Source organism: Myotis brandtii, unplaced genomic scaffold (genome assembly GCF_000412655.1).
Source record: "Myotis brandtii unplaced genomic scaffold, ASM41265v1 scaffold748, whole genome shotgun sequence".
Lineage (NCBI taxonomy): Eukaryota > Metazoa > Chordata > Mammalia > Chiroptera > Vespertilionidae > Myotis > Myotis brandtii.
Genome location: NW_005370982.1, coordinates 104,287 through 117,518, shown reverse-complemented (window position 1 = coordinate 117,518; position 13,232 = coordinate 104,287). Strand labels below are relative to the sequence as shown.

The 13,232-nt window shown below is 40.7% G+C and overlaps 1 protein-coding gene and 1 long non-coding RNA gene across 2 annotated transcripts in view; one reads left to right on the top strand and one right to left on the bottom strand.

The window, feature by feature from the left end:
• Positions 1-13,232, top strand: part of LOC102256975 (vascular endothelial growth factor receptor 1) — a 162,596-nt gene that overhangs the window by 52,183 nt on the left and 97,181 nt on the right. The window lies entirely within an intron of this gene.
• LOC106724199 overlaps positions 874-13,232 on the bottom strand; it is a 15,254-nt gene continuing 2,895 nt past the window's right edge. Inside the window, exons 2-3 of the long non-coding RNA XR_001359946.1 lie at positions 11,744-11,750; positions 874-929 (exon numbers count right to left, since the gene is read on the bottom strand). This is a non-coding gene — a long non-coding RNA (uncharacterized LOC106724199). The remainder of the gene's footprint in view (positions 930-11,743; positions 11,751-13,232) is intronic.

Sequence of the window (13,232 nt, the reverse complement as noted above, 5' to 3'; positions counted from 1 at the left end):
AATAACATTATATTGGCTTCAAAGTGTACAATTCTATGACACATCAATAGCATATTGTACTGTGTTCATCACTCTAAGTCAAGTCTCCTTCCATCACCATTTATCCCCCCTTTACCATCTTCTGTCTCCCTCCACTCACATTACCTTCTAGTGATCACCATACTGTTGTTGGTGTCTATGATATATATTTGTTGTTTAATCCCTTTACCTTCTTCACCCAGCCCACAACCCCCCTACCTTCTGATAGCTGTCAGACTGTTCTCTGTATCTATGCGTGTGTTTCTATTTTATTTGTTAGTTTATTTTGTTCATTAGATTCCATATATGAGTGAGATCAGGTGATACTTATCTTCCTCTTACTGGATTATTTCACTTAGCATAATATTCTTCAGGTACATCCATGCTGTCGAAAAATGTAAGATTTCCTTTTTTCCCCCACAGCCATGTAGTATTACATAGTTTAAATATTCCACAGGATTTTTATCCACTCATGCACTGATGGGCACATGGGCTGCTTCCAAATCTTGGCTATTGTAAATAATGGTGCAATGAACATAGGGGTGCATATATTCTTTTAAATCATGTTTTGGACTTCTTCAAATATATTCCCAAAAGTTGGATCTCTGGGTCATAAGGCAGTTCCATTTTTAAATTTTTGAGGAAAGGCCATACTGTTTTCCATAGTGGCTGCTCCATTCTGTGGAATACACTCCCACCAGCAGTGTACTAGGGTTCCTTTTACTTCATATCCTCGCCAACACTTGTTGTTTGATGATTTACTGATGATAGCCATTCTGAAAGGTGTGAGATGATGTCACAATTTGGTTTTAATTTGCATTTCTCTGATTATTAGGATATTGAGCATCTTTTTATATGTCTTTTGGCCATCTGTATGTCCTCCTTGGAGACGTGTCTATTCAGGTGCTTGCCTATTTTAAAAATTGACTGTTTTTTTGGTGCTGAGCTGTGTAAGTTCTTTAGGAATTTTGGATTTAGACTTTTATCAGATGTATCTTTGATAAATATGATCTCCTATTCAGTGGGTTTTCTTTTATATTTTGTTGATGATTTCCTTTGCTGTGGAAAATCTTTTTAGTTTGATGTAGTCCCATTTGTTTATTTTTTCTTTTGTTTTTCTTGTCTTAGTAGATATATCAGAAAAAAATATTGCTACAAGAAATGTCTAAAATTTATTGACTTTTTTTTCTTTTAAGATTTTTATGAATTAAAGTCTGACATTTAATTTTTTAATCCATTTTGAGTTTATTCTTATGTATGGTCTAAGAAGGTGGTCTGATTTCATTGTTTTGCATGTATCTATCCAATTTTCCCAGCACCATTTATTGGAGACTACCTTTACCTCATTGTGTGCTCTTACCTTCTTTGTCAAATATTGATTGACCATAAAGGCTTGGGTTTATTTCTGGCTCTTTATTTTGTTCCAATGATTTATGTCTGTGTTTATGTCAATATCTTGCTGTTTTGATTACTATGGCTTTGTAGTTAGTTTTATATCAGGTAGTGTTATTCCTCCAACTTAGTTCTTCTAAAGATTGCTGTGGCTGTTCAGGGTCTTTGTGGTTCCTTAAGTTTTTAGAATAGTTATTTGAGTTCTGTAAAATATGCCATTGGTATGTTGATGAGAACTGCATTGAATCTATACAGCACTTTGGGTATTAGGGATATTATAATGATGTTATTAATTCCTGTCCATGAACAAGATATATGCTTCCAATTATTTGTGTCTTCTTAGATTTTTTCAGTGTCTAATGTTTTAAGTACGTGTTTCGTTTTTTATATATCATTATTATTAAGAATATTATGGATATTCCTCCTTTTCTTTCCCCCCATTGTCTTTCTCCACCCAGATCCCACCCTGCCCCAGGCCTTTACAACCCTATAGTCTGTGTCCATAGGTAATGCATATATGCATATAAATTCTTTGGTTAATATCTTCCCACCCCCACTTCCCTCTGAGATTCATTAGTCTGTCCCATATTTCCATGCCTCCAGTTCTATGTTATTCATTAGTTTATTTTGTTCATTAGATTCCTTGTTCATTTATTTTTAGATTTAATTGTTGATAGATATGTACTTACTGCCATTTTATTGTTCATATTTTTTTATATTTTCCCCCTGCTTCTGCTTGTTTTTAATTCTTTATTGATTAAAGTATAACATATGTCACTTTTTCCCCCCCATTGACCTCTCCCCAAACACTCCCACCCCCTAGCACATGCCCTCACCACCCTAGTGTCTGTGTCGATTGGTTATGCTTATATTCATGCATACAAAAAATTTAAATTATTTATGGTTTAAAGTATTACATGTCTCCTTTTCCCCCCACTGATGTCTCCCTGGGTGCTCCCACCCCTAGCACATGCCCTCACCCCCTACTGTATGTGTCCATTGGTTATGCTTATATACAAGCATAAAAGCCCTTTGCTTGACCTGTAAACCCCACCCTCCCTTGCCTTCCCTCTGAGGTTTTACAGTCTGTTCGATGCTTCTCTGTCTCTGGTTCTATTTTTGTTCATCAGTTTATGTTGTTCATTATATTCCACAAATAAGTGAGATCATGTGATATTTATCTTTCCCTGACTGGCTTATTTTGCTTAGCATAAGGCTCTCCATGTCCAACCATGCTGTTCTGAATGATAAGAGTCCCTTCTTTTTTACGATAGCATAGTATTCCAGACAGTTTTCTAATCCATTCATCTACTGATGGGCACTTAGGCTGTTTCCAGATCTTAGCTATGGTGAATTGTGCTGCTATGAACATATGGGTGCATATATCCTTTCTGATTGGTGTTTTTGGTTTCTTGGGATATATTCCTAGAAGTGGGATCACAGGGTCAAATGGGAGTTCCATTTCCAGTTTTTTGAGGAAACTCCATACTGTCTTCCATAGTGGCTGCACCAGTCTGCATTCCCAACAGCAGTGCACAGAGGGTTCCTTTTTCTCCACATCCTTGCCAGCACTTGTCATTTGTTGATTTGTTGATGATAGCCATTCTGACAGGTGTGAGATGGTACCTCATTGTCATTTTGATTTGCCTCTTTCGGATGATTAGTGACTTTGAGCATGTTTTTATATGCCCCTTGGCCTTCTGTTTGTCCTCTTTCAAAAAATGTTATTTAGGTTCTTTGCCCATTTTTTTGTTTGGGTTGTTTATCTTCCTTTTGTTAAGTTGTATGAGTTCCCTATAAATTTTGGAGATTAAACCCTTATCATTTGCAAATATGTTCTCCCATGCAGTGGGCTTTCTTCCCCTGCTTCTTCTTAGAGAAGAGCCTTTAACATTTCTTGTAATACTGGTTTGGTGGTGATGAACTCTTTTAACTTTTTCTTGTCTGTGAAGGTCCTTATATGACCTTCAATTCTAAATGATAGCTTTGCTGGTAGAGTAATCTTGGTTATAGGCCCTTGCTTTTCATCTCTTTGAATATTTCTTGTCACTCCCTTTTGGTCTGCACAGTTTTTGCTGAGAAATAAGCTGGAAGTCTTATGAGCACTCCCTTGTAGGTAACTAACTGCTTTTCTCTTGCTGCTTTTATTTTTTTCTTTATTTATTAAGGTATTACATATGTGTCCTTATCCCCCCATTGCCCCTCCTCTCTTGCTGCTTTTAATATTCTCTCTTTGTCTTTAACCTTTAGCTTTTCAATTATGATGTGTCTTGGTGTGAACCTCTTTGGGTTCATCTTTTGGGGATGCTCTGAGCTTCCTGGACTTGTATGTCTACTTCTTTGACCAAGAAGGGGAAGTTTTCTATCATTATTTCTTCAAGTAGGTTATCAATTTCTTGCTCCCTCTCTTTTCCTTTCGGCACCTCCATGATGCAAATGTTGATATTCCTGAAGTTGTCCCAGGACTCCTTATACTATCTTCACATTTTTGGATTATTTTTTTCTTTTTGATCTTCTGACTGGATGTTTTTTCCTTCCTCATATTCCAAATGATTGATTTGATTCTCAGCATCGTCTATTTTACTGTTGATTCACTGTAAATTATTCTTCATTTCAGTTAGTGTATACTTAATTTCTGACTGGTCCTTTTTCATATCTTTGATGTTCTCACTAAGTTCCTTGACATTCTCACTAAGATCCTTGAAGTTCTAATTAAGTTCCATGAGCATCCTTATCTCTGAATCTAGTGGTTTGCTTGTTTCCATTTCATTTAGTTCTTTTTCTGGAGATTTCTTCTGTTCTTTCATTTGTGACATGTTTCTTTGTCTCTGCATTTTGGCTGCTTCCCTGTGGTTTTTTTTCTATCTACTAGGTAGAACTGTTATATCTCCTGGAATTGGTAGGGTGGCCTTGTGTAGTAAGTGTTCTGTAGGGCCCAGTGGCTCAGCCTCCCCAGTCACCTGAGCTGAGCACTCTAGGTGGGCTATGTGCACTGTCTTGTAGTTGAGACTTGATTTCTGTTGTCATCACTGGGAGGGATAGACTCCAAGACAATTGACTGTGAGGACCAGCTACAACCACAGCTGAAGAGCTAGTATACAGGAGACACCTCTATGGAGCAGGAATTTCTTCAATGGGGCTTTGGTACTCACCAAGTTCACCCCTTGAGTATGTCACCCATGAATGTGTAGAGTTGTAATCTGCCATGGTCTGAAGCTGTCCATCTGGTGCACTGGCTCTAGGCCCCCCGGAGGTACAAAGTCAGACACTGCCTATGCCCTGCCTAAAGCCACCTGGCACAAGTTACAGAGTGATCTAAAGATGGCTCCTACTTGTGCTGGGCTAGGAGGTGCCCAGGACAGGCCAATCTCTGAACCTTCTCAGGCTTCTGCCAGTGCCGGGCCTAGAGCCACTTATCAAGAAGTATGGGGCACACTGAGTCCAGCTGCTGCTTGTTTCAGAGATTTTAGGAAAGTCTGAAGCCTGAGCCAGAAAAGGCCATTTATATGGAAAAGAAACTGCTAGCAGCTTGAGTGAGGCTGCAAATTGGGTGGGGTGGGATTTCATGGAATCACCAGGGCAGGGTAAACAGTGTGGGCCAGATTTATGGAGACTCAGAAATGGTGTCTGCCAGTCATCTCAGTGGGAAGGAGGTCCCTGCACTTTTGTCTGGTAAAAAACTACCCCTGAGTTCTTACCCTGATGCCAGACAATTTAGTTCCTTCCCGTATGTCTCTATACTTCCCTTCTCTTTTAATCTGCTGACCCAGCACTGGGGCTCTGAGGGAGCAAATCTATGTCAGTCCATGTGCTGGTCCTTTTATTTTTAATTTTTAAAATTTTTTATTGTTTAATTATTACATATAGCATTACATATGTCACCTTTTCCCCCCATTGACCTCTCAGGCCACCCCTCAAGGCATTCAGGGGCTGCTCCTCAGGCAGCAGCTGCACCTCGGGCAGTAGCTGCTCCTCGGGTGGTCACAGCAGCAGCTGCCCCTCAGTTGGCGGCGGCTCCTCTGGTGTGCGCTGCTTGCAGCAGTGGTGGCTCCTCTGGCTGCTGGGGGTAGGCTGCTCACACAGTTGCTGCTCCTCACACAGGGGTGGGCTGCTCATGAGACTGCCACTCCTTGGATGGGGGTGGGCTGCTCACACAGCTGCTACTCCTCATACGGGGGTGGGCTGCATGGGGCTGCATCTCCTCAGATGTGAAAAGGATGCTCATGTGGCTCTTGCTCCTCAGGCAATGGTGGGCTGCATGGGGCTGCTGCTTCTCAGACGTGTTCAGGCCACTTGCAGGAATGGGGTGGCATGCCGGCAGGGCTGCTGCTCCTCGGATGTGGGTGGGATGTTCATGGGGCTGCTGCTCCTGAGAAGGGGACAGGTTGCACACACTGCTGCTGTTCCTTGGATGGGGGCAGACTGCTCACACAGCTCCTGCTCCTGGGATGGGGTGGGCTGCTCATGGAGCTGCTGCTCCCCAGACAGGGACGGGCTGCTTGCACAGCTGCTGCTCCTTGGATAGGGGTGGGCTGCCCATGAGGCTGCTGCTCTGTGGATGGGGGAGGGCTTCGTGCAAGGCTACTGCTCCTCCGGCAGGGACAGGCTGTTCGCAGGGCTGCTGCTCCTCCGACGTGGGCAGAATGTATGAGTCTGCTGCTCCATAGATTTGGGCAGGCTGCTCATGTGGCTGCTACTCACATGGTCGCAGTGCCCTAGGCTAAAGCTTTTGGCCTGCCAGAGGGGAGCACACTTTGGAACTCACAGGAGCCCACACTCAGGAGTACCACTGTTTTTTATTTTTATTATTTTAAATTTATTTATTGATTAAGGTATTACATATGTGTCCTCTGTTTTTTAATCCACTCATCTCCTGATGGGCATTAAGGATGTTTCAAATCTTAGCTATTGTAAATTGTGCTGCTATAAATATAGGGGTGCATATGTCCTTCTTGATTGGTGTTTCTGATTTCTTGGGATATATTCCTAGAAGTGGGATTACTGGGTCAAATGGGAGTTCCGTTTTTAATTTTTTGAGGAAAATCCATACTGTTTTCCACATTTGCTGCACCAGTCTGCATTCCCACCAGCCGTGCGCAAGGGTTCTTTTTCTCCACATCATTGCCATGTGCTGGCCCTTTTAGAGGAACTGTATGGGTCTCCAGGTGCCTCCATGTCACTCAGCCATAATTCCCACTGTTTTTTACAGCCTGACATTATGGGGACTTCTCTTGCCAGCATTGGAACCCTTGGCTGAGTGGCTTGCTGTGGGGCAGAAACCTCTTGCTCCTCTTGGGAAACCTCTTCAGCCAAGATATCCCTCCCAATTAAAAACATTCCACATGTGGATGTTGGACCAGCTCTTCTGCACTGCCACCCCTCCTACCAGTCTCAATGTGCTTTCTTCTTTAATTCTCTAGTTTTAGGACTTCCATTCAGCCAGATTTCAGGCAGTTCTGAATGATGGTTGTTCTGTATTTCAGTGGTAATTTTGATGTGGTTGTGGGAGGCTGTGTTTACCTACACTGCCATCTTGGTTCTTCTCCAAGTACAAATCTTTTATATCTTTGGTTAAATTTATTTCTAGTTATTTTATCCTATTTTGTTTTTGATGCAATTGTAAATTAGTTTGCTTTCTTAGTTTCCCTTTCTGACAGTTCATTGTTGGTGTATAAAATTAAAACTCTTTCTGGATATTAATTTTATATCCTGCTACTTTGGAAAATGCATTTATTAGATCTAATAGTTCCTGGTGAAGTCTTTATAGTTTTCCATGTGCAATATCATGTCATCTTCAAATAATTACATTTTTTGTTCTTTTTTTTCTTATTTGGATGCCTTTTACTTCTTCTTGTCTGATTGCTGTGGCTAGGAGTTCCAGTACTACGTTTAATATGAGTGGTGAAAGTGGACAACTCTGTCTTGTTCCTGATCTTAAGGAAAACACTTTTCATTTATGTCCATTTAGAATGATGTTGGCCATAGTTTTGTCATATATAGTTTTTATTTATGCTGAGATATGATCTATCTATTCCACTTTGCTGAGACTTTTTATCATAAATGGATGCTGGATTTTATGAAATGCTTTTCCTTTATCTATTGCTGTGATCATGTGATTTTTATCCTTCATTTTGTTTGTGATGTATCATGTTTATTGACTTGCAAATATTGTACTAATCTTGCATACCTGGAATAAATCTCACTTGATCATGGAGTATGATCTTTTGTAATGCATTGCTGGATCCTGTTTGCTAATATTTTGTTTAGAATTTTGGCATCCAATTAGTTACAACTTGGTCAGATACCTAGTCTTAGTGGTAAAAGAAGTGAGGATATATAGTGTTTATTCTGGGCAACCATGCACTCAGCTATAAACTTTGTTACTGGGTTAGAGAATTTTTATCACAGGATAATTTGCTTACTCTGCCACATAATGCTTCTATAGGCCAAGTTACTGATTGTGATCTCCCAAACATGTATCTACGAGGTTTTTTATTCCTGGGCACTCACCAGAGAAACTTGTCTTCCCTTTTGACCTATAATTTCATCAGAGTCAAAAAAAAGTACTGCCCAGACAATGTTGCCCAGTGGTTGAGCACTGACCTATGAACCATGAGGTCATGGTTCCATTCCTGGTCAGGGCACATGCCGGGGTTGCAGGATCGATCCACAATAGGGGGAGTGCAGGAGGCAGCTGATCGATGATTCTCTCTCATCATTGATGTTCCTATCTCTCACTCTGCCTTCTCTCTGAAATCAATAAAAATATATTAAAAATAAAAGTACTCTGCAGCAGAGTTTCAGCTGAACAGTCCACCTCTGCCTCTTTGCCTTACCCCTACCCTTAGGACCCACTTACTCAAGCCAGCAGGGATCCACCAGACAAGCAAACATGGGCTTTCTCTATGCTCTGGATACCCAAAATTCTACTTTTTTGTCACTTGCCATATTGTACAACCTATAAATCTTATTTGGGTCTGTCTTGATTTATTGGTGACTGTAAATGTTCCCAATTCTGGGGCTATTTTCAATTTCAAATCCCTCCTGGAAATCATACCATACAAACCATATACTTCCCTTCTCCAACCCCCCCCCCCCCGCCCCGCCAACCACCATCTACCACATCCATCAATCAGGCTTGTCCAGCCAAGACTAAGGGCCTTGATAAAGCTGTCTTTGTGTTTCTTGTTCCTTCTTCCTGTGGTAACTGCTCTGGGAAATGAAGTGGTCCTTGTTAATGAAAATAATGGGGCTGAGTAATAAAATGGCCAGACCACTGGAGAAATGGCCTTGGATTCTTCAGACCCCCAGGGCAACTGTTCTTGTTCCATAGTTCTAGTTTCTCTGAGTAGTAGACTTTCTCCAGGGCATGACTGTCACTAGAAATCCGGGGAGGATGGGTGCATTTATATTCTCCATTTCATGAGCTTTTAACCCCATGGGATGCCAGAGTGAAAAGGGGGCTTTTTAGAAATCACAAAGCCTAGCTGGTCTGGTTCCCCTTATTTTATGGATAAGGTAACTGTGAGCCAAAGGATAAATGACATGATATGTCCAAGATCCACAGCCAGTCCGAAGCAGGATCTGGATTAGAAGGCTGGCCTCTTGTCAAATAGCAGTTAATGTGGATTGAGTGTTGCTATATATCAGACACTTTTGTAAGCACTTTATACATATTGATCCACTTAACACAAAACCCTATCAGGTGGGTGCTATTTATTACCATCTCCATTTTACAGATAAGGAAACTGAAGACTAGATTTGTTAAGTAAATTTTACACAGTCACAAAACTAATAAGTGGAAGAGTCAAAATTCAAACCTAGGGCATCAGCTCCAAACCCCATACTCTTAAACATTCTGCTTTCCTGCCATTCAGAGTCTAGACCTGGAAGATTATTTAGCCCTGCCCATGTCTGACAGATGATTCTACCAACCATCTGGACTAGCCTGGCAGATACAGAAAAGGGCAGGATTTTTCTGGAAATGGCAGCAACTGGGTCCTGCTGATCCCAGTAAAGTTCTCAACCACAGCCCATGTGTGGAGGAGCAGCAACATATTCTGTGTGATGGAACAATACTGAATTGGATACTCTAGGATGACTGCTGTTAATCTGAATCTTTCTGCCTACTTCATGCTTTGCTTGGTGGAATTTGCAGTGCTAACTGCTCTCCCTGAGGAGGGAGGTCTCCTCTGAAGGATGTCACAGGTAGGGACCCATATACAGTTAGTTTTAGATATATTGTCCTTTGGAAGCATAGTTTTAAGAAAATGGAAGAGACACTTCCAGTTATCTACACTCTTCAGAAATTGCGTAAATGCATAGATCATAGATGACACAAGTTTCTTAGGACTGCAGGGAAATAAAGTGAAGTAGAAAACTTAAGAAAAAGAGACAGCCTGCAGAAGGGGAAAGGGAAGGAGAAGGAGATTACTTTGGTGGATATCTGGAGATCCATTGTTAAGAATTGCGCCCCCCCCCCCTCCACTCCATAGTTACCTGCATGTTTTCCCTTCATCAGCAACTGGCACTCCCAGAAAGGATTTTCAGCCCTTATTAAAGGTCAGGAAAGAATCTGCCTGATCTTGGCCTGTGATTAACAAGAGAGAACATTTTGATCCAAGTGACTCCTTCAGAAGGATACACTTTTCTGCTCCTGATGCATTGACAACCCAGGCCTGGCTTTTCCTCTTGGCAAATGTTGGCATAAATGTGTAGAAATGAGTTTGCCTCAACACCAGTAGCTCTAGAGTTTGAGGTATTATTTTCCAGAGTTTTGAAAGGAATGTACCTGGTACGAGATCCAAGTGAAAATGACTTTAGGGAGAAGTGGCTGCATGGGGTGCAGGAAAAAAACTTGGTTTGAGGTTTCTTTGTTGCCTCATTTTTTTTCAGTTCTAAACCACATGTATCTGGGGGAGTTATAAATACTTCAGTCTCAGTTTTTTTCCAGATTTATTCTTTTCAAAGGATCAACGCAAGTTAAGTATTGTTAGAGACAGTGCTGACATTTAACCACAATGCACTGGTTCAGCCCTTTTGGTTGGCTACTGGTTAGGAAAAAATGCTATAGTGGTTAGGAGCACAGGCTTTGGAACCAACTGCCTAAGTTAAATCATAGTGCTACCATTTACTAAGTGTATTCTTAGGTGACTTAACCTCTTTTTGTCTGTTTTATCATTGTTTTAAATGAGGATAATAGTAGTACTTATTGGTACTTGTGTATCTCTTGATGATAGATAGCCATACGTGAATGCTATTCACTCTTGTTAGTGTTCAGGACATCAAAGGACAAAGATTCTTTCTATCTGTGTCCCAAGTCAACATTTCAAATTTATGTCAAAATTATTATCTTCCAAGCTACTGGACTATAGCTCCTAACTTTTTCTTTTCTCTTTTTTTTAAAAATATAGTTTTATTATTATTTCAATTATAGTTGACATATAATATATTAGTTTCATGTAGACAACCCAGTGGTTAGACATGTATATGACATAAATTGATCACACCCATAAATCTAGTACCCGACTGACACCATATATAACTATTATATTATTGCTTATATTCCCTATGCTGTATTTTACATCTCATGACTATTCTGTTACTATCAATTGATACTTCTTACCTTTCCTTTCTCACCCATCCACCCAAACCCACTCTTATCTGGCAACCATCAAAATGTTCTCTGTATCTTTGAGTATGTTCCTGATCTGCTTGTGTGTTTATTTTATTCATTTTTTTATTGTTGAGAGTATTCCAGATGTCCGCTATCTGCCTGCCTAACCCATGGGAGGTGGGGAGGAGATTGGATCTTGTTCCCAAGCCACTCACTTCAATGTTCATCTAAGATTCTGTCTATAGTTTTTTCAGGAAAAATTAAAGCTCACCACAGGAGTCTGTTGGATATAGCCAACAGTCCTTTATGCCATATTTGAGCTTGGCAGGGTGGTGACACCAGTATTTGGAGGACGGGGTTAGTGAACTTTCTCTAGCTTGTGCTGTAAGAGTAGAAGTGATGGGCCCTGGGAGATGGTGCCTGAGAGCAGCATGGGACCTCAGAAGCCTACCTTCCATATCTCCAGAGCTGTGCCACCCAGACACTTTCCTTATGGCTTCTGTATGCCCTTAGTCTCCTTCCCTCTATTAGAGCCCTGGGTGAGTGCCCAAGACTGAATCCCTGTGTGTTAGTTAAGGAGATTGCTCTGGATTCAAGCAGACTTCCTCCTCTTTCCAATGGACAAAGTCTGCACTTATTTTTGCTGCCAAATGCTATTCAAGCTCTTCTTACAAGTCCTGGTGTTCTGGATTGGGGGTCCCAGAATGGGGTTGAGACCCATTTCCTCCAGAAGGGGCTTTTGCAGCTACAATATTTCTCAAGCTTCACAACTGCTGTCCCTTGGTGCAAGGACCAGTTCTTCCCGTGTCTCTGTCCTTCTTAGCAGTCTCTGTGTAGCACAATTTTTTCATATATCTTATTCAGGTGTTGTTTTGCTGTTAATTCAGGTTGATTGACCTAAATTTTAGTTGTAACTCTGGTTCAGAGCTGGGAGGAGGTGTATGTTGCTTTTACCTATTCCACCGCCATCTTGGAACTCTTGTTTATTTTGTTTTTTTTTTGATTCCACATAATAAATGAAATCATCTGGTATTTGTCATTCTCTGTCTAACTTATTTCACTCAGCACAATACCCTCTAGGTCCATTAATTTTTTTGCAGAAGACAAGATTTAATTTTCAATGGCTGAGCCATATTCTTTTTTTATTATTTTAAATTTTTTTGGTGTGACATTAGTCTACGTGAATATATAGGTTACATGTGTGGGTTACTAATTTACAAAATCTGTATATAGGACCATGTGTCCACCACCCAAAGTCAAATCTTCTCCTGTCACCTCATATTAGAACCCTCTTCTTCCCCCACCCCCTCCCTCTGGCAACCACCACACTGCTGTTTGTGTACATGAGTTTCAGTTTTATATTCCACATATGAGTTAAATCATATAGTTCTTAGCTTTCTGTTTGACTTATTTCACTTCACATAATGTTCTCAAGGTCCATCCATGTTGTTGTAAATGACTCTATTTCACCCTTTCTTATGGCCATGTAGTAATCCATTGTGTATATATACCACATCTTCTTTATCCAGTCCTCTATCGTAGGGCACTTTGGCTATTTCCAACTCTTGGCCACCATGAATAATGCTACAATTAACATAGGGGTGCATATATCTTTGCATAGAAATGTTTTGAGTTTTTCGGGTATATACCCAGGAGTGGAATTGTTGGGTCATATGGTAGCTCTATTTTTAATTTTTTGAGGAATGGCCAGACTGCTTTCCATAGTGGTTGTACCAGTCTACATTCCCACTGCTGATGGGAATGTAGGGTTCCCTTTTTTCTACAACTTCTCCAACACTTGTTGCTTGTCTTGTTGATAATGGCCACTCTAACTGGTGTAAGGTGGTATCACATTGTAGTTTTAAAATGCATTTCTCTGATTGCCAGTGAGGTTGAACATCTTTTCATATATCTATTTGTATGTCTTCTTGGGAGAGGTATATTTCCAGGTCCTCTGCCCACTTTTTCCATTGGATTGTTCATTTGTTTGGTGTTGAGTTTTATGAGTTCTTTATATATTTTGGAAATTAAACCTTTGTAGGAGCTACTGTTTACAAATATCATCTCCTATCTGTTTGGCTGCCTGTTTGTTTTGTTGTCCACTTTTGCTGTGCAGAAGCTCTTCAGTTTGATATAGTCCCATTCATTTATTTTTGCCTTTACTTCCCTTGCCTTTGGGGTCAAGTCCATAAAATGTTCTCTACCA